At 33.1% G+C, this 20,911-nt stretch overlaps 1 protein-coding gene across 1 annotated transcript in view; it reads left to right on the top strand.

Moving 5' to 3' along the window:
* Positions 1–5,056: 5,056 nt before the first annotated feature.
* LOC149480235 (b(0,+)-type amino acid transporter 1-like) overlaps positions 5,057–20,911 on the top strand; it is a 29,756-nt gene continuing 13,901 nt past the window's right edge. The window contains exon 1 of the mRNA XM_089706638.1: positions 5,057–5,191. The gene's annotated coding sequence lies outside the window, so the exon portion shown is untranslated. The remainder of the gene's footprint in view (positions 5,192–20,911) is intronic.

Genomic DNA, 20,911 nt, shown 5'->3' with positions numbered 1-20,911 from the left:
TGAAATATAACGATAATAAAATCGCTATCACGCGTTCGACCTTGCACATGCTGATAGTTACAGACCGATTTTTAGTGAAAATTAACAGAACTATTATATAATTAGTATAAATAATCAATATTTAATAACCTATCCATCGTTGCTTTTAATATTCAGCGAATCACTTTAAGATTAGTACAAGTTTTCATCAAAACAAAAATACGTAGTCACCACGTGCGATGACGGAGTTTTGAATGACGCGAGTTTAAATTTTTTTCACTAGCGCTGCGCAAGTTTTGGCGTCACTAGCCGGCCTGTTTCTTCTTTAAGCATTTGTAATGTGTTAGAAAGGATAGGTTGATATACAATAACGTTGTTTATAGTAAAAACAAAACACTCGAACCCTCACCGGCCCCCGGTTGTTCAACAGACACGACTAAAATGTGACACCTCCGGGAGCCGGTGGTTCAACATACGAGGGGGACGATAACAACTTTTATAACTTTTTGAATAGTTATATCTCAGAAACGGTGGCTCGTAAGAAAAAAAGTATTGATACATTTTTTATAGATAATTTTATGATCTACAATTTTTACCTGAGGTACTTTATAATAAAACTTACCATTTAACTGAAAATCGCGAAAAACTCATTTTATTGACCTTTGACCTTGAATAAAATTTTTTCCTTACAGGGGAATGATGGGGAACTTTTAGACATGGCCTGTTGGGACTTTATGTAGCTTCACCCTCATTTTTTGGTTTGAATTGAACGAAAAATTTAAACGGATCGAAAAAGTTTCGAACCGTTTATTAGTTAAACATTGTATGAACTATCCCGTGCCTTGACCTCAAAAGTCACAATTAAATGAACACTTAGCTAATTGATAGCTCATACCCATCTTTTATTTCGTCAGTCACTTCAATAATTTGATACGGAACTGAGCATTTATTATGTTATCAGCTACTTAGTTAGGTATATCTATAAATTAAATATTATTGTTGAGTTTGAGAGTACATTTATCAAGGAAAGCTATAGGCTTGTGTATATTATAAATAAATTATAATATCAATAGGATCAGAACATCGATGAAGTTTTTATCGATATTAGATACCACATACCACGGCCTCACCATCACCATCTGTTAGCCGTTGCTGTTGGCGGTTGACAATTACTGTGCACTTCAAATAAATTTCTTTCCGCGCACAACAGACCTATGGAACCAGCTTCGTCATGCGGTTTTTCCAAACAGGTACGGCTTAGGGACCTTCAAGAAGAGAGCCTACTCTATAAACTCCTACTGCTATCCTCCTAAGTTCGGCAACACACTCACGTTGTCGCTGATTTTGTGGGTGAATAGGTATAGGCGACGTCGATCACTTTCTATCAGGTGACGCGTCTGCTTATTTGCCTCCTAATCTATATCATCATCACTACATAGTATAAAACAAAGTCGCTTTCTCTGTCCCTATGTCCCTTTGTACGCTTAAATCTTTGAAACTACGCAACGGATTTTGATGCGGTTTTTTTTAATAGATAGAGTGATTCAAAAGTGATATTATACATATAAACCTTTTATATGTATAATATCATTATCATCTATTAAATAGTGGAGAAGTTATACTGTTATTTTTGAGGTTTCTAATGTGATGTCGTAAATAATTACACTTTTTCCGCTTACATTGCAAACGCAGGCTGAACCCTACGAGTTTTATCAAAATAATGTAAGTACCAAGTATTGTACACATTGAAAAGGTCTACAGAAAAGTCCGCGATGGTATATATGTCGTGGCCATATCGTAAATTTGCTCATTTCATGATATGACTGGCCATTTCACGAAATGGTCGCATTTCGTGAAATGGCCAATTTAGTTTGGCCACATCATGATGTGGCTTGAGCATATCAATGATAAGAAATCGTTTCACGATATGGCCAACTAAACGCGCGGTTTTTTCATGAAATGATCAAAATTATTTGATCATATCGTAAAATAGTTACATTAATCATTGGTAGAGGCGCTGCAAGCTCTGTGTTTATGTGATAAGATGGCGGCCGCTTGCGAAAATTTAATTATTCGCAGTTAAAAACTTCATAATTCGTTTAATAACAATATGAAGAAAGTCATAGCAAAGAATTTACGACGGTTCGAGTACTATGGAAAATGTGGATATCTTATATATGTATTGAAGAAAAAATGCGTCTTAAATAAAATAATTTAAGACGCATTTTTTCTTTTAGGATATATATTTATATATCCTACTATAGTATTATGATTGTTTGTTTTTTAAAAAGCGATCCGCTTCTGGCACTCGCCGGCCGCTGCCGCGGCACGCTCGCTTTGCTCGCTCGGCTCGTGCGTTGTTTATCAAAGTCTAACCTAACCTAACCTAACTGTTTTTTATTGCAAAAACGATTCGCTTCTAGCATTCGCCGGCCGCTGCCGCGGCACTAACTTAAATGACATTAAACAAGTTTTTAGAATATTCTGAATTTTAATATTTTATGGACTCTTTAACACGTTCACTGCGGCACCTAAAATGCCAAACTTACCGTTGTTGCGGCATGTCTTCCATACTTCACATCGGCAACTTCATGAGCCATTTTTATCACATCGCACCTTCTGACTTTGAAGGTTAATAATTTCATGAAATTTCAAGATATTTCAAAAAATTTTTTTTCAGATAATAGTATATATAGTCTAGTATATACCGCATGAATAGCTTTGAGTTTGACCGAATAGTTTAAAAGATATGAGGGAAAATGTAAACCCCTGATTTTGTGAAAAATTATTTGCCATCCCGCACTGCGTTGATACGGCATGTTTACAGTAATAGCGATGGGAAACACTGTAAAATAAAACATCGATATCGATATAAATCAATTTTGTTTATTTCAGTCTGTTTGTTAACAGATAACGAGATCGTCGATACAAAAAAAAAACACATATAAAACAAGGTACTTGATAGAGTACTATCAGGAAATTGTTCAGTAACTTTTGTTTTAATTTGTTCAGTAACTTTTGTTTTAATGTTTTATATTATTTTCACAACTGTCATCACATTTTTGCATTTATGCTACGAAATAAAAGAAAGTAAAAAAAATAAAGCCTTTAAGGTATCATTGTCATTTAAAAAAACTCATAAGAAAAGTGCTTCGGTCCTGGTGCATCACTATGCGAGACTGACACGCGGCGCGCTCGCAGTACAGTGCGGCATGAGGTGCTTGTCCATGGCAAAATATTTGACATGCTGCACACAAAAGAAACGGTTTCTTTTCTATGCGTTGGTCCAATATTTTGCCATACGATTTTTAAACGAAATTGAGTCCTACTTCAAACTGTGATCACAAAAATATATTTGTCTCTTTTCTAGTCATTGATTAACATATAAAAAACCTCGCCGCACCACGGTGAAAACTGCGATTTTGGGCGCCGCACTGTGGTGTAGTCGCTGATGGCCCGATACTGGACATGCCGCAGTGAACGTGTTAAATTTTATACGATCTGGCCAAATGTGGATGGCCATATCGTGAAACGTTGACGATTTAACGATCTGATCAAACTATGTTGGCCATTTCATGAAATGCGAACATTTCGTGAAATGATCGATCATATCATGAAATGAGCAAATCTACGATATGGCCACGACATATATATGTCTATTAGTCCATTGAAAATTTACATTCGCGTTTTTTAGAGGACGCAACTTTATTTTTTTGATGTGTAGGGGGGGTCAGTGTGAAGCTAAAACCAAGTTTGAAACCAAACCATTTTCGAAGATATTACAGATTTAAAAATTGCGTTTGCGGCGGTACCCGCCGGCCGCCATTGCACCCGTGCGAAGCCGGGGCGGGTCGCTAGTAGGTATATAAAAATTAGAGATGAAACAGATATCCGGTAACTATCCGGTATCCGGCCTATCCGGCCGCCATAATACTATCCGGCCGAATACCGGATAGCTACTATTCGGCCGGACATCCGGCCGATTAAAAAAAAATAGCTCGATAAAAGAAACCTATCCTATGTGTTAATCCAAGTTACCCTCTATATGTGTGCTTAATTTCATTGTAATCGGTTCAGTAGTTTTTACGTGAAAGAGTAACAAACATCCATACATCCATACATCCATACATCCATACATCCTTACAAACTTTCGCCTTTATAATATTAATAGGATTAAATACCTAAATATTTCAGGACAATTTTCACACATCGCACGATCTGATCCCATACTAAGCTTTCACTAGTGTTATGGGATAGCTGATAAACATACATATATATATATATATTTTTAAGTATAGCTGATAATTAACGCCCAGACACGGAGCAAACATCTATGTTCATCACACAAATATTTGGCCCGGGTGGGAATCAAACCCACGACCTCTGGCTTGGAAGGCAGGGCACTACCAACCAAGCCAACCGGTCAGTAAAATAAAAAAAGAATTATCGAAATCGGTCTTCATTACTTTTTATCCCGGGAAAATGACGCAATCCCGGAAATCCCACGGGTACGGGAACTATGCGGGATTTTCATTGACTGAGCGGGCGAAGCCGCGGGCGGAAAGCTAGTACAAAATAAATCAACCACGCTAATCCAGCCTATTTACATGTAGTTAGGTACTTATATTATTTTTAATTTTACAAACTACCTACCTCCTTGCTATGTAGAGTTAAAAAATATTTCTAAGCTATTATCATGCTTGGTATATCAGTCCATTTTCTGGTGGATATCTTTTTCTCTGTTGGAAATACAAAGAAAAATTGAACAACAATTTAACAATTTTATTCAATTCTATGCCTATAATTATTTTGCGGCGTAAAAAAAGAGTAACAGTTTAACTACTAGGTTTTCAATAAACAAACAATTTAGAGTACGAACTACCTACGAAGCGTGAAATCATAAACATTCAATTTACCTCGTAATAACACGATCAATATTTAATTAAACAGGGCAAATGGCTAGTAATACAATCGATTACGAATGTTATGGCATACATTCACGAGACTATCTTATCGAGAAGTGAAGATATTTAATTAAAAATGAAAACGATAGTAGCACGCGGCCACGAGTCACTCACAGTCCTTGAAATCGCATGGCAAGTATAGCACGCGCCAACGCGCAGTATTTAAAAATCGAACGATATTTTTTTTTTGTTTATGGTTCTAGTTGATGTGAAAGAGTTTTTGTGTTTGGAACTAAAGTGAAAAAAAAGTAAGTGCATCTTAATTTTTTTTAAATCCAAAAATAATAGATTTTTGAAAAAAAAATATTTAAGTTTTATATACTTTTTTAAATGATGCGAAATATTCTCCTATGGCGTGTTCAGTTTATGAATAGATACCGACAATATATACCTAAAGGAATAAGATATTTTCTACATTTATTTGCCATTGATAGCTGTGTTTATATTCTTGGGGTAATATTTTACTATGGCTTTAAAAAATCTGATAATTTTATCAAAACAATGCTTCTTTTATCATTTACTAGCTGTGCCCCGCGGTTTTACCCACAGTGCTCCGCTCCTGTTGGTCTTAGCGTGATGATATAATATAGCCTATAGCCTCCCTCGATAAATGGGCTATCTAACACAGAATTTTTCAAATCGGACCAGTAGTTCCCGAGATTAGCGCGTTCATACAAACAAACAAACAAACTCTTCAGCTTTATAATATTATAGTATATAATATATGTATGACGTTCATATGTTGCGAATTGCTATCGTACGACAATTTTTTTTCATCCCTATGGGGTTCAAACAAATAATAAAAAAATAAATAATTGATTCGAAATACAATCTCTGCACTGAAATAAACTACCTATTTTGCTTTTTATTATATTAAAGACTCTATGAAAAAATAATGTATCTTTGCTGCCCTACCCGTTGAAGAAACCCCAAGGGATAGTTTCTTTTTTAATCTAGCTAAAAGGTGTAAATTGATAACAGGACCTTTTTTATTCAAGATTTACGATTATTAGTCGCTACAGGCAATCAGTGAATTGAAAACAAATCCACCTACACATTGAAATGTTTTTTTTATTATTTTGAGTAAGTTTTGATTCCCTCTGAATCTTTGGATTGCGTTAGCTTTTAAGTTTCATTTTTTCACAGCTTCAAGTGGCCGTAGACTTGAGTATTCAATATAAATTTTAGCTTGATATCTCCACGCGTTCCTGAGAAAAAGGATCAATATCCTTTTTGATCCTTTAGGGGTTCCGTTTTTTCCTTTTGAGGTTCGGAATCCTAAAAAGATGTACACCTCTTTACTAAAATTTAATACTCGTATACAATAATCCTCTGTATCCATAGTATGTATTAGTTACTCAGTACTACATGATACGCACTACATACAATATTACTATAGACCAATGCTATAGACACGATATTACGCAGCCATTCATCACTATCAGCAGTTTTATATTTTCCTCTACAAAGATAAACACACACACACACACACACACACACACACACACACACACACACACACTACACACATGTAGGTATGCTATGAATAATATAAATATTACTAAGAACAAAAACGAAATTCTCAAAAAAATTGCAGGAAAAGCAAATTTGCGTCTATAAGCATAAAACAATAGAGTAATAGATAACGACAATGTTACAAAGCAAGACAATTTTGATGTAATATCAGTGTTCAAATAGCAACAAGTGATAATTATTATGTATTTATGAAATTCCTGTTTTGCTAAGACTTATTATTATCTCAATTGAAATCGGAATTGTAAATTTCAATAGATGATAGAGATTATTTCATTTTTTATGACACACACACAATTTTTAACGTATTGTTTTATATTTTGTCATTTCTTCTTCGGACGTGTTGTTATAAAGTTTTATTTATTTTAAATTATTTAATTATTTTCATTATATTTGAACCTCAGTCTTTTTCCTTTCTTTTTGAGATTTTTTAAATATTTTTCGTACGTCAGACGTAAGCGGTGAGTCGTATTTTTTTTTTTCAAAAAAAAAAGCTGCTGCTGATTTCTTTGCTGGTTTATCACAAGCTTAGATCACAAGAATAACATTTTTTTTATAAGCATTAAAAAAGTGCGCACCTAGAGTGTGATTTTTTTTGACATGTAATATAGAGCGTACCTATATTTTGTTATTTCATTGCATCACTTCTACGTCTACGTGATTTCACGCATTTTTGTGATGCATCTACAAACATGTAGATTGCAGTAATTGTCATAAAAACATAAAATTTATTGTTTTGGCATCGGTTTCCCTAGTAATTTCTCATATACGTCTCTCTATCGAATATAATGTAAAGACATCGCATTATTGATGTATTAATTTACTATTTATATGTATGTTACGGGCAATTTGATTCGTCCAGACACTATTAATAATGGCCGGTCCTTATTTATTAACGTAACGTTACACATAGATATTATGTATTTGTTTTAATACACCATATTTTACATAACTAGGTACGTACTTACTTCTGTAAATATGCAAACGATATAGGGTCTATGAATAATAATAAGCACTCATAATATCTAACACAAAGTACCTAGGTAACAAAAATGGGCCAAAATTTCTTAATTAATTAATTCACACATTCAAGTGGATCATGTAGAATCGCTTAGCAGCCACGCGTTTATAGCTTGCGCTATGAATATCCGAAAACCTAAATTTGTGCCAAGATGGATTACCTACAGGCCAATTAAGGAAATAAATCTGGATGACTTCAATGATTGCTTATCAGGTATGAATTTAGATTTTTTATTTAATTTAGAAGATGTAAACGAAATAGTTCTTTATTTAACAAATTTATTAATAATTCTCTTTGATAACTACGCACCACTAAAATCAGTAAAAATTAAAGAAAAAAATCACCCATGGATCACTTATAATATTAAACTCATGATGGCGCGTCGAAATGAGGCTCAGGCTAAGGCGAAAACTGATGCTTGTCATAAATCTTATTATAGTGAGCTCAAAAAGTATGTAAGATTAGCAATATTACGAGAAAAGGATGCCTATTTCAATAAATATGTTAACGCGAATATCGATAAACCTAAAATATTATGGAAACACATTAAGAATCAAGTGAATATCAAACCTGAAAAAGACATGGTGTTGCCCGCTCATATTAGCAATCCGGATACCATTAACAGTTATTTCGCCAACATACCAGGCAACAATAATATACCGCCAGACATACTTGCCTATTTTGAAACAGAGCGTTTTAGTCATGAAGTGTTTGATTTCCAAGTCATTTGTGAATCCGATATTGTAAAAGCTCTTAAAGCTCTGGACTCAAACGCCACGGGAGTCGATGGTTTGTCCTTAGACATGATCAGGCTCGCTCAGTCATCTATATTGCCCGCCTTGACTCATTTGGTGAATATGTCTTTCAATACCAATATCTTTCCAGACCTTTGGCAGGAGGCTATAGTCCGGCCGATAAAAAAGGTAGCTAATCCACAGGAATTCAAAGACCTCCGCCCAATTAGTATCTTGCCTTGTTTTTCAAAGATAGTCGAAAAAATTGTCCACTCTCAACTTTCTGATTTCTTTGAATCCAAAAATATTCTCCCCCACCGACAATCCGGCTTCAGAAAAGGTAGGAGTACTACAACCGCACTATTGGACGTTGTGGACAATGTTTTAGATGCACAGGATGGTGGTAAGTGCAGTATCTTGGTCTTGTTGGATTATTCTAGGGCATTTGACACAATAAATATCGATCTCCTTCTGGCCAAGCTAGCTTACTATGGATTGAGTGACCAGGCTGTTCATTGGTTCAGGAGTTATCTCGGTAATCGCAGACAATGTGTGGCGGTGGAAGACGACCTTGGTAACACGTGTTATTCGCAACCTATAGCTCTTAAGAGAGGAATCCCTCAAGGTACAATATTGGGCCCTTTACTTTTTATTATTTATACTGCTGATATAATCAAAAGCATAGAACATTGCAAATACCACCTTTACGCTGACGACATCCAACTGTACATTTCATTTGCACCTAATGAAACGCAAACAGCGATCGAGCAATTAAACGCAGATCTCGCACGAATAGCTGCATGGTCAGAACGAAATGCTCTTAGTTTAAATCCAACTAAAACTAAATTCATGGTGCTGGGATCTCCATATACCATAAAAATTATTGAGAAATCAATTCTTCCAATTCGCGTAAAAGGAGAGACAATAGAGCGGGTACGAGAGGCCCGTAATCTTGGTATTGTCTTCGATGAGTCACTACGGTTTGAGAGACACGTCAACCAAACAATTTCTAATTGCTACTACCGTCTTAAAGTTCTTTACCGTATAAGAAACCACCTATCAACGAAGCTAAGAATCAGACTGTGTGACTCATTGGTATTGTCCAAGTTTAATTATGGTGACGCAATGTATGGCGATCGAATCCTGGGACGCTCAAAAAAAGCAATACAAAGGGTTCAAAATGCATGCGCTCGCTTTTGCTGGGATGTACCTCCCCGATCGCATATAACACCTTACCTGAATAATGCGAGGATTTTAAACATGGAGAACCGTCGAAGATTACATTTTGCCGTTTTGCTGTTTGCAGTTATACGGTCAAATGTACCCGCTTACCTCTATGAAAAACTATCATGGTTGGGGAATTCTGACACTGTGTACAGAACCAGGGCGTCACTGACTAGGTTAGCTATGCCTCGACACCATACCATGGCTTTCCGGGGTGCTTTTCGGTACCGAGCAACGAAGTGTTGGAATGATTTGCCTCCACCATTGCGTAATAAATGCAGTGTACTAAGCTTCCGTAATGAATTTAAGAAATCCATTCTACATCGGCAAATCAATCAACATTAGTTGCTTGGCTCGTTAGCGTATGGTTATTTTTCTATTTTATACTGCTATTTTCTGTTATCCTTAGGTATATAAATATTTAACTTATTTATTAATAAATCATATTATTATTATTTCTTTTGATGAATCTTGTTTTGTTTTGATATTTATGTAGTGTATAATGTATATATGTGTATAGGTATCTATTTTAATTTATTCATATTTTTAATTTTCTGCCACTATAGGCGTCATTTGGGAACATGGGAACCACTGAAAATCAGTGCTGCAGCTCTTAAGCCGCAGAATTCCTGAGTGGGGTCCCTGTTCAGCACACAGGATCACACCTTATTAATATGTGTTTATGTTTTATATCGTAATTTCAATGTGTTTTTCTATTTAATTTCTGTTTTATTTTTATTTGTCTTTATGTGTGTGTTGAATTAAATGTCTTTTCTTTCTTTTCTTTCTTTCAAAATAACCAACTAAATTCTTGTTTATTATATGGCAATTAAAATAAATCTTTGTGCTATCGTCGAACGCTTTATTTTGATAATAGATAACAATATTTTACAGCGTTTCATGCGAAATAAATGATTTAGATATTAAATATTATATTCAAGGCATTTTAAATATTTTTTTAAAGTGAAACTTTTATTACATCGTCTCAAACTTTTTGGTCTGTGTAGCGCATGTCGCGTGACGGTCGAACCGTACGATAATTATCGTACAAATACGATAATTTTGTGCCTAAGGTTCACTTTTACCGTGGTTTCATAAAACCACACAACATTTTTGTGATTGCTATAATTAGTAGGTATAATTTCAAATTTGCATCATCATAATATCATACCTACATTGTATGGTTGTAAAACGGTTAAAAATATGAAAAAAAGGCTTTAATAAATATTGTACAGCTACAAGACAAGTGAGCCGGAATAAAATAAAAAATATATAATATAAAGAAAGTGCCTTCTAGTTTGACAGATAAAACGTTCGATATTGGGCCTTACGACACAAAACATGCATCGTAAAGAAGAATAAGGTCCTTAATAGTGTTGAGTCACTTATGTTTGATAATTTGATATCAGTGGCGGACTAACCAGGAGATGGGAGAGGCCCTGGGCCTCTGAATCAAACCAACTACCAATCATCGATCGGTTCTTTCGACCAAATCCTATGTAAAAGTAAAAAATATGCTGATCTTGTAGTGTTTGAGTGAAATAGGTGCAACAATATATTAAACTATATTATGATTATTATTAAATCTCTACTGAATAGATTTCTACTAAGTTGAACTGAAAAAAATTTGAAGTTAAAAATTCTAGGTGATGCCAATATATATTATTTATAAATAAAAAAAAAGGTTGCACTCCGGGAGTGCCGGCAGAAGTAAAAACTTGATTATTAACGTTCAGCATGTTTGATATTTTGGAATGGTATCCGTCTTTGATGGAATATAAGGGCTAAAAAAAATAAAACATCCGTCTTACGCTTTTTCGATCAGGCCACGTGTCCTGACGCGAATTTAAGATTTTATACCCAACGCCGCTAAAGAAGTTTTCACTTCAAAAAATATTACTTTATGAGCACCAATAATCAACTTTGATATAAAAATATATCTAAATACGTCTGATTTTCCGCACCGGGCCTTCGATGAGTTTAGTCCGTCTCTGTTCGTAGGCCGATATTTTAAAATCATTTGACCGTTAAAGCCTTGAAGGGTCGTTACTGGGGTATAAAGGGATTTTTAAACAGGATGTAGATTGTAGAGCCATTGTAGGCTTGGGAATTTAATGAATCAACGATTTGAAGTTACTGAAGTAGATGTTAATGCTGTCAAGTGTCGATGCCTATTTTTCTTATAAGCAGTAGGTACTTAGGTTAAAAAAATAAATAAGATATCATAAATATATAGAAACCTTTCCGAAGGAATCTTTAAAGAAATCATCACCTACACATAACACAGTCATAGACAAAAAGTAAAAAACAATTAAGTAAAATGTTAATATCTTAATATGGAAATTTAAAACTCTAATGAGTTTTTCCTTTACATTCAATATTATATTACATAATTCTAGTGCTTAGAAACCCCGCAAATAGCTCTGACCACGACAAACACACTGCTGTTATATGTACACTATAATACATGGTATGTTCATTCAATACGGCAGTCGGAAACCTTTTGTATTCTCATCTATTCACTGCCATTACTTCCCAGGTCCTTTTTTCTGCTTTAAAAAAATATATCTAACCTCCCATAATAAACAAGTTTTATTATAGGTATTCGAACTTCAGAGAGGTGAAGTTTGTGATTAAAACGTTTTCGAAATACGTGCATCACATTTCATAAATAATTTAAAACCAATAGGAATTACAAATTTAGGTACATAGATTTCTAATATGTAACAATTAAAACATAATTTTATGTTATGTAATCAATTAGGTTCTTACTTGCCTACATGAAGTCACAACATAAAATTTCTTATATTATGTTCTATCTACGCAAGTTACAGCTAATTGTAAGCTCCACTTCAACAAAATTACACCAATTAGAAAGTGAAAATTGACAAAAAAACCGTTAAGCTTCAATGCTTTTTGAAGGCCTTTTGTTTCAAAATCAATAACACGTAGAGCTGGCCAAAAATATTACGAATTTAAAAATAAGAACGAAAATTCCAAATTTAAAAATAAAGTGACAGTTCGAAATTCCGCTCTCCTTTTGGGTTTTGTTTATTGTTTTCACTTTTCAGTCAGAACGTTGACCGACAGATTTAGTTATTCATGTATTTTAAGGTTATAAATGTTTATTTCTTTTCTTTGAGCGTTGGCAAGTGAATTTTCTTATCAATTTTCCTTTTTGATTATAAATTAAAATAATTTGGAAAATCCAAAAGTGCACGCCTCATAATTTTTTTTTAATAAATATTTATTTATTATTATTTTTGTTTATTTAATAACAATTAAACCACATCGAATCAGACCCTGAAAAATGAAAGGGTTCTATTCCTGAGCATACTCAAGCGTAAGAGAAAAAAAAAGACTCGATTAGTAAAGTATTTCGGTCGCTATCGTGTTAACAAGAAAAAGGATCCGCACATAGTAGACACACGGACGTCCAAGACAGAACTTTTTTAAACTGTTTTTTAACTAGTTTAAATAACAAAAATGACATCAAAAATATCATGAACGTTAAAAATAGTGTTTTTTCTTAATATGTGTGTGTATGTATTATCTTACAAGTGCAATGTATGATACATAAAGACATTTTAAGTTTGAAAAATCAGATGTTTTGCGCGAAGTGACAGTAGTATTAATCAGTTCTTTAAAGAAACGAATCTTCAATGGCGGCGCTTATCATTCCCTCTCGCTCACACACGGCCGTACGGTATGCAAAAAAAAAATGGAAAAATAAAATTACTAAAATGTATTTGATTTTCCCTATAATAGTTTTTATCATTAATTTTACAATGACAATTATGCATTTGCGAAAGTAAATAATGTTTTATTGGAATTTGACAAAATATGTTCTTTGGGAAAAGTTGTTCAGTTTTATGGGCATATTACAAGTGTTATGGGGATTTTATTACATTCTGTATACGTAAATATGATAATTCATATAAATACACAAATACAATAACCAAAAGTTTGCCAACAAACAATTTGAAATAATTAATAAAATAATTATCAATTTACGTTATTTTTATTTTCTTTTTTGCTGATCCTACCATCTGTCAAAGTCAGCTTTGGCCGCCATTGAAGATTCGTTTCTTTATTGAACTGACTAATACCCACCTCAACGCTTCGCTTATGAGGCGTGCAATATGTCAAATTTTGCCGCGTTCATGTTTCAATTTCAAACTCTTAACTTTTTTTCGTTCGGATTAAGTTAATTACATGACAGTTACATTCAATTAAAATAAATACTTACCTACACAAAGAAAAAAGAAAATTTCTCAGAATTTTATAGGTACCACACGGCACACGCAGAACGCGTACCTACTTCAAAATTTGCATCATTCGTTAAATATGACAGGTTGAAATTAAACTTCCAAGTACTGTACTTGCATTTATTTAAAAAATAACAATTATAATATGTAAAGGAATATACTCGGAATTCACGGGGTGTCGTGTTCGACAACGTCAGAATCAAACAAAGCTGAGATATGCAGTTGCATACTTTTGCATACCTTATTATAATTAATGTTATATGTGGAATATAATATGATACATTATCATTTATCATGTATAGCATAACCTTAGTGCTAGGTACCAAGCTAGTTATATAAGCATGAATGAAGATGACACTTGGGCATTAAAATGGTAGGTAATTATTGTAATTATTTTAACTGAAGGAAAAGCTTTTTAGATGCATAAAAAATTACTAAATAGTTATTGTGCTATATCTGAAACAGCTAGACTGATTTTGATGGGCAGGTAAACTGGCAGATATCTTACGGAACGTTTTTAGAAGAATTAGATTAGACCTTTGACAAAAAAATAATATTTTAACGCATTTACTTATTATTTAACCGTCATCGGAACTAACGAAAAAGTAATAACGTGAAAAGTGGAAAGTTACCTCCAATGCAATAATAAGTACCATATTATCAATTTAGAGATTTTTTTTTATTCCTTTTTTAATACAATGCCAACTACTATCTGAGATCTCACGTTCCGATTATAAGCTTGTAAGAACGCAATTCGTAAAATTAAAAATAAATATTTATAATCACACCAGTTGCCAAGTGCAGGCGCATTGTAAACATAACGCGAGGTCAATCACCTTTCCGTATGTGTTTCCAAAACAAAGAGATTTTTTTGTTAATTCTTACGGAATTGAATTTATTGAGATGCATGTACCTAGTGTTTAAATTATTCGGAATTATATGCAAAGCGTTGATGAAAAGAGTTCTTTTACAATTTTCTTTAATTTCTCACATACAATGTAGTTACGTTAATATAATAATTATACCTATTGTAATATGTATATATACATAGTGTCCCACTACCGGTATACTAAGCACGAAGGGACTTGTAGTCTTGCATACACTGATCACGTAAAAAATAGTTAAACAACAAAATTACGCCAAATTTTTTTTTGCTGAGTTCATGCATGTTCGTGTTTTCTTCTCTAGCTTCGCGCAGTCATAACGCTTCGCTAATGTGAGCATTTTTTCTATGAAAACATAATCTTAAAAGATAGCTCATGTGCGGGTGGCAAAGTTGGGCGGGTTGCTTTTTAGGGGAATTTTATAAGTATTTTTTACGTACTCAGCGTATGCAAAAGGCTATATAGGTACCATCACGCTAAGACCAACAGGAGCGGATCCACCTAGTTATAGATAATAATATTACAAAATAATATTAAAAAAACACTAATAAAACAATCAATAAAATTCCCATTTATTCTAATATTCTTTACTTAGTTAGTTTAAATTACATAACTGTTTTTTCCATGTGAAATCGATCTTTACGACTGGCCTCGCCTGTAAGCCATTTTCTAATTGGGTCGCCATTTTGCGAATTGTTTGCTAAGTAATTACCTACATGGCGTACCCACAACACAAGCTAATTCCCTTTTTGAATGTAAAAACGTAAAAAGTATTAGACCAAACATAATAAATAACATAATAATGTTATGTAGGTACATGATACAGTCGCAGATGTAGTACAGTTGCTTGAAATAAAAAAAAAACATATTTTTATTGAGAAATGGACTATCGTCTATCATTTGCCAAAATAAAATAAAACTAAAAGTGTATCCACAAACTTTTCACCATTCTGTTCTTGTGTGTGGAGGAGGAGCCATTGAGTTACTATGTACTACGTGGAGGAGCTCATATTTTTCAGTTTATGGTCAACTGAAGTGAGTGTGGAACCATATTGCGTAGAATATAAAAAATAATTAAACAAAATAAATCGAATAAAAACTAAGTAGGTAAACACAGAGAGTACAAAATAACAGCGTCTCTGAGCTAAGCTCTTTATTTTTATTTCAATATAATTTTCTATTCTTTCGAAATTATATACTAGCTGTGCTCGGCGGTTTTACCCGCATTGCTTTTGCTCCGCTCTTGTTGGTCTTAGCGTGATGATATAATAAAGCCTATGGCCTTCCTCGATAAATGGGCTATCTAACACCGAAAGAATTTTTCAAATCGGACGTAGTTCCTGAGATTAGCGCGTTCAAACAAACAAACAAACTCTTCAGCTATATAATATTAGTATGTATAGATTTAAAGGAGAAATAAATGATACGTTCTCCTTTATTGTGATAATGCTCTTACCACGATATCACTTCGAAGATGCAATCGTGGTGTTTTATTTAGCAAAATCAAGTACATTTCTTAAGCTGTAGTGTTTACAGTATACAAACGTGCTTCGTAATGCCTATTGACCTGATTTATTTAAGAAATACATTGAATACTATCAACGTTTACAATATTACGAGATTATTGTAACTCTGAAACACGTTCGCATGAGTTAGCATTTCTAAATATTGTTGACATTATTTTCAATAAGTTTTTTTAATTAATTTGATAATATTATCAGACAGGTCATAATTAAGATAAATTATGACCAGACACTATGAAAATAACCTAGATATGGATACTTAGCACGCATTTATCTTAGAGCTATTATATATAGGCTTATTTTTCTTCCGGGGTGTAGTGTAGACGTACATTTTCGTACTATTTTATGGTGAAAATTATTGTCTATATTATATATATTGTAGCAGTTAGTACACATAAAAGTGCACAGGTGTTTACGCAAAGACATAACCACTCCATTGAATCACTATTAGTGAATTATTGCAATCTCTACTCCTTGACTCAAATATAAGTACTCAACTGTTGGATCAAAAATCATTCTGTAATTCTTAGTAAAGATTGATTGCGTCTTTAATTACCTTACGAATTCTTTAAAAGAAATTTTCCACAGAAGAAGCTATTCCACATACTACTGTCAACAAACTCTACAAATTAAACATAATATGTGTAGTAATATGTGGTATGTATATTGTTATTAAGCCAATGAATAAAGCCCTTAAGGAAACAATCCTAATCCCCATCAAATATTGACAGTTTCTGTAAATAAAATATGTACTTACTGCTGTTATCAGTCAATGACTTTAAAGTATGGATAATGGATTACGGATGGACAATGAACAAATATAAGTTATAATAAATTTATAATAACAATCAAAATCGAGTTTATTGCTCGCGCTAAAATAATAAAAAAGTGTAAAACATATAGTGTACTATTCCGCTCGAAAGTAATAAGTAGTAAAAGACTAACAAAAAAAAAATGTTAAAAATATACCTATTTGACGCCCACGAATCTCTAATATACAGGGTGTCCCACTAATGGTATACTAAGCGCGAAGGGACTTGTAGTTTTACATACACTGATCACGTAAAAAATACTTAAACAACAAAATTACGTCAAAAATTTTTTGCTAAAGTTTTCCTCAAAATCCATGTTTTCTTCTCTAACTTCGCGCAGCCGGCATATACCTACCGCTTCTCTAATATGAGCATTTTGTCTATGAAAACATAATCTTAACGATAGCTCACGTGCTGGTGGCAAAGTTGGGCGGGTTGCTTGTTAGAGGTGTACGCATAGAGTTTTAAGAATTCATCTATTTGAAAAAAAAATGCGTCTGGAATTTTATAAGTATTTTTTACGTACTCAGCGTATGCAAAACTATAACCTCCTTTGAGCTTAGTATACCAACAGTGGGACACCCTGTATATTAGCTTATACATATATAATATACTTTTATCAACGTATGTAGTACTTCTAGGTATATTTTGTTGACTTTTCCAGTGTGATCGTGACCTAAATCACGAGAGTTCTTGACCACATGAGCTAAAATCTGACTCTACAATCTACATTCATTCTAAGTATAAATAACGTACTATTTTGCTTGAATTTAGCATTGTTATTCTTATTTTGTATTAAATAAAAGTTCGTCAATACAGATTCAATTGTGAGTTATCGTAACTATGTAATTATCTACAATATATAATGACTGTATTAAATATATTTCCACTTTATCACTTTACTCGAAGTTTAGGGCTGACCCATACCTAAAAAAAATTTAAACTTATTGCTTATGAAAGTAAGAATACTAAATTGCTTTCGGTATAGCATGCATTGTTTTAAATTTTGGATAGAAATAAAGACGACAATTATATCGGAAAACCGATAGAGGAAGGAAATATTGTTTTTTACGGATGTTTTAAAAAGAAAACGATGTGTACAGAGATCTACTTTAATACCTATGTGTAAAATATAATACATATATGAATAGTATAAAATAATATGTAAGTACCTAATACATTTTAAGTTTGTGTTAAAATTCTCTACAAATAGATAATACAGTGTTACAGCCCTTATCCTCAGACCTCAGCTAAAGATCAATAGGTCGTTTTATTATGATCAGATCATGTGTTATAATGATCATTATTACATAAATATTAACTAGTTCTATCTAGAAAGGAGAGATTAGAAATGGAAATACATATACGACTGATGAATAGTACCGAGTAGGAAAATGCCGATTTACAAAGAATCGACTTTTCAATCAGATTAAGCGATAGGATAAAGTGGATCACGATTCACGCATAAAGTTGGTCGACGCGTAATATCAAAATTAAATAATATTTTAGATATTTCGGAACACGAAATTTATTTATAACCGAATTAAAAAAAAAGGAGGAGGTTATTCACTGTGATATTTTGTGTATTATTAGTGAAATAACAACATCATGAATCAACACAATATGTTTTATTCAACCCTTAAACACGCCCCTTCAATCAGCATTTATTTCGACATCATCGAATATTTTAATGATTAGATATGTAGCTGTTGTTGCCATGCCAAGACATATCAAGATATTCAACCTAATAATTAGCAACCCTCCAATGTTACAGTCGCCAAGATGTGATACCTTATCAAAAATCAATAGGATTATTGAATAGATTACAACACAGTTTAAATCGATATTGCAATTCTGTATGACCACTTAATGACTTGTTTAAATTATAAATATTACATAATATTCCATAAAAGATCGTTTTTAAGTACTTATATAGCTGGGCAAATAAGCCTTGTAATTAAATTAGAAATGTGTTAAACACGACTAAATTTTTACTACTTAACTACTTACTATGCTCAGTTCTGCTTCTATTTTTTCTAAAACCCCATGTTCACAATCTAATCTAAATTTCCGGATTTACAATATTCAATATCAGTTAATTACTTTTACTTAATTATTCTACTTAGGTAGGTACCTACCTACCTAGAAGTTTTTATTTTTATCTGATTGATTCGATGAACTAATTTTCCAAGTCTAGACAAGATCTGATCAAGATACTGTCACTACAAATTAATCTTCGAAAGAGTGAAGGAAAATTCTGTATTATTTATTACCTACATGAATAAGTAGAATAAGTTTATTTAGCGTTCCTTTTTTACCAAAATCTATAAAATTCAAAATTCAAATAAATATGCCAAGGTGAACATAATGATGTCTAGAATGTTCCAAATTATTCGTCCCAAATGATTCTTGTCTCTTGATTACCAAATGCCGCTTTTCGACTGCTTCCTCTTTAATTCAGCAAAATGAAATGACCCCATATATACCTATGCCCATATCGACTTCCTCATAACCTACCTACACGAATAATTATTGTTTTGTGATCCTCAGTGTATCGGAGACAGAGAAGTATAGTTTAAAAAAATAGTGCTATATTTCCTAAAGGCCACCCAAAATTAAGTATCGTTACATTTTCACTTTTAGTAAACAAACACGTCATAAAATACTCAACATTACCTACACCAAGGCCTCTGGCAAATAGCCGCAATTCAGAGAAATTTCACAATTTTGAAACTCAACAATATTACATAATAATATATAAATAATCTCAATAAAAAAATAAAAATAACACGGTACTGTGAATCCAATATGCCTGAGAAAAAATTGTGAAAGAATTTATAATATTGAGTGTACGTGAATGCTACCATTATATTCTAATCGTAATCACAATTATTGATAAGACGTCTCTACAAGTTCATTCACTGGATAATTCGATTATGATTTACGTTGACCTTAATCGTAATAGCGTGTAGCCGGGACTGTCTAATAAAATTAAATTTCCAATTGATATTATTTCAGAGTAGGGTGACTAGATTTTAAGACGTGTGACATTTATGGATACCTATAAAAAAATATAATCTTCTTATATCTTATATATAAAAATGAATCGCAAAATGTGTTGGTAAGCGCATAACTCGAGAACGGCTGAACCGATTTCGATAATTCTTTTTTTATTATATTCCTTGAAGTACGAGGATGGTTCTTATGTAGAGAAAACGTAAATATTATGTACCACGGGCGAAGCCGGGGCGGACCGCTAGTCTTCTTATATATAAAAATGAATCGCAAAATGTGTTGGTAAGCGCATAACTCGAGAACGGCTGAACCGATTTCGATAATTCTTTTTTTATTATATTCCTTGAAGTACGAGGATGGTTTTTATGTAGAGAAAACGTAAATAATTTGGAAAATCCAAAAGTGCACGCCTCATAATTTTTTTTAAATAATTATTTATTAATTATTATTTTTGTTTATTTAATAACAATTAAACCACATCGAATCAGACCCTGAAAAATGAAAGGGTTCTATTCCTGAGCATACTCAAGCGTAAGAGAAAAAAAAAGACTCGATTAGTAAAGTATTTCGGTCGCTATCGTGTTAACAAGAAAAAGGATCCGCACATACAGACACACGGACGTCCAAGACAGAACTTTTTTAAACTGTTTTTTAACTAGTTTAAATAACAAAAATGACATCAAAAATATCATGAACGTTAAAAATAGTGTTTTTTCTTAATATGTGTGTGTATGTATTATCTTACAAGTGCAATGTATGATACATAAAGACATTTTAAGTTTGAAAAATCAGATGTTTTGCGCGAAGTGACAGTAGTACCCACCTCAACGCTTCGCTTATGAGGCGTGCAATATGTACCACGGGCGAAGCCGGGGCGGACCGCTAGTCTATAATATAAAAATGAATCCCAAAATGTGTTGGTAAGCGCATAACTTGAGAACGGCTGAACCGATT

This window comes from Colias philodice, chromosome 18 (genome assembly GCF_061535455.1).
Source record: "Colias philodice isolate Cphi_HAF_F1 chromosome 18, ilColPhil1 Martin Lab GWU primary, whole genome shotgun sequence".
NCBI lineage: Eukaryota > Metazoa > Arthropoda > Insecta > Lepidoptera > Pieridae > Colias > Colias philodice.
Note: the sequence above shows the minus strand (reverse complement) of the source record. Positions and strands in the feature narration are given on the sequence as shown.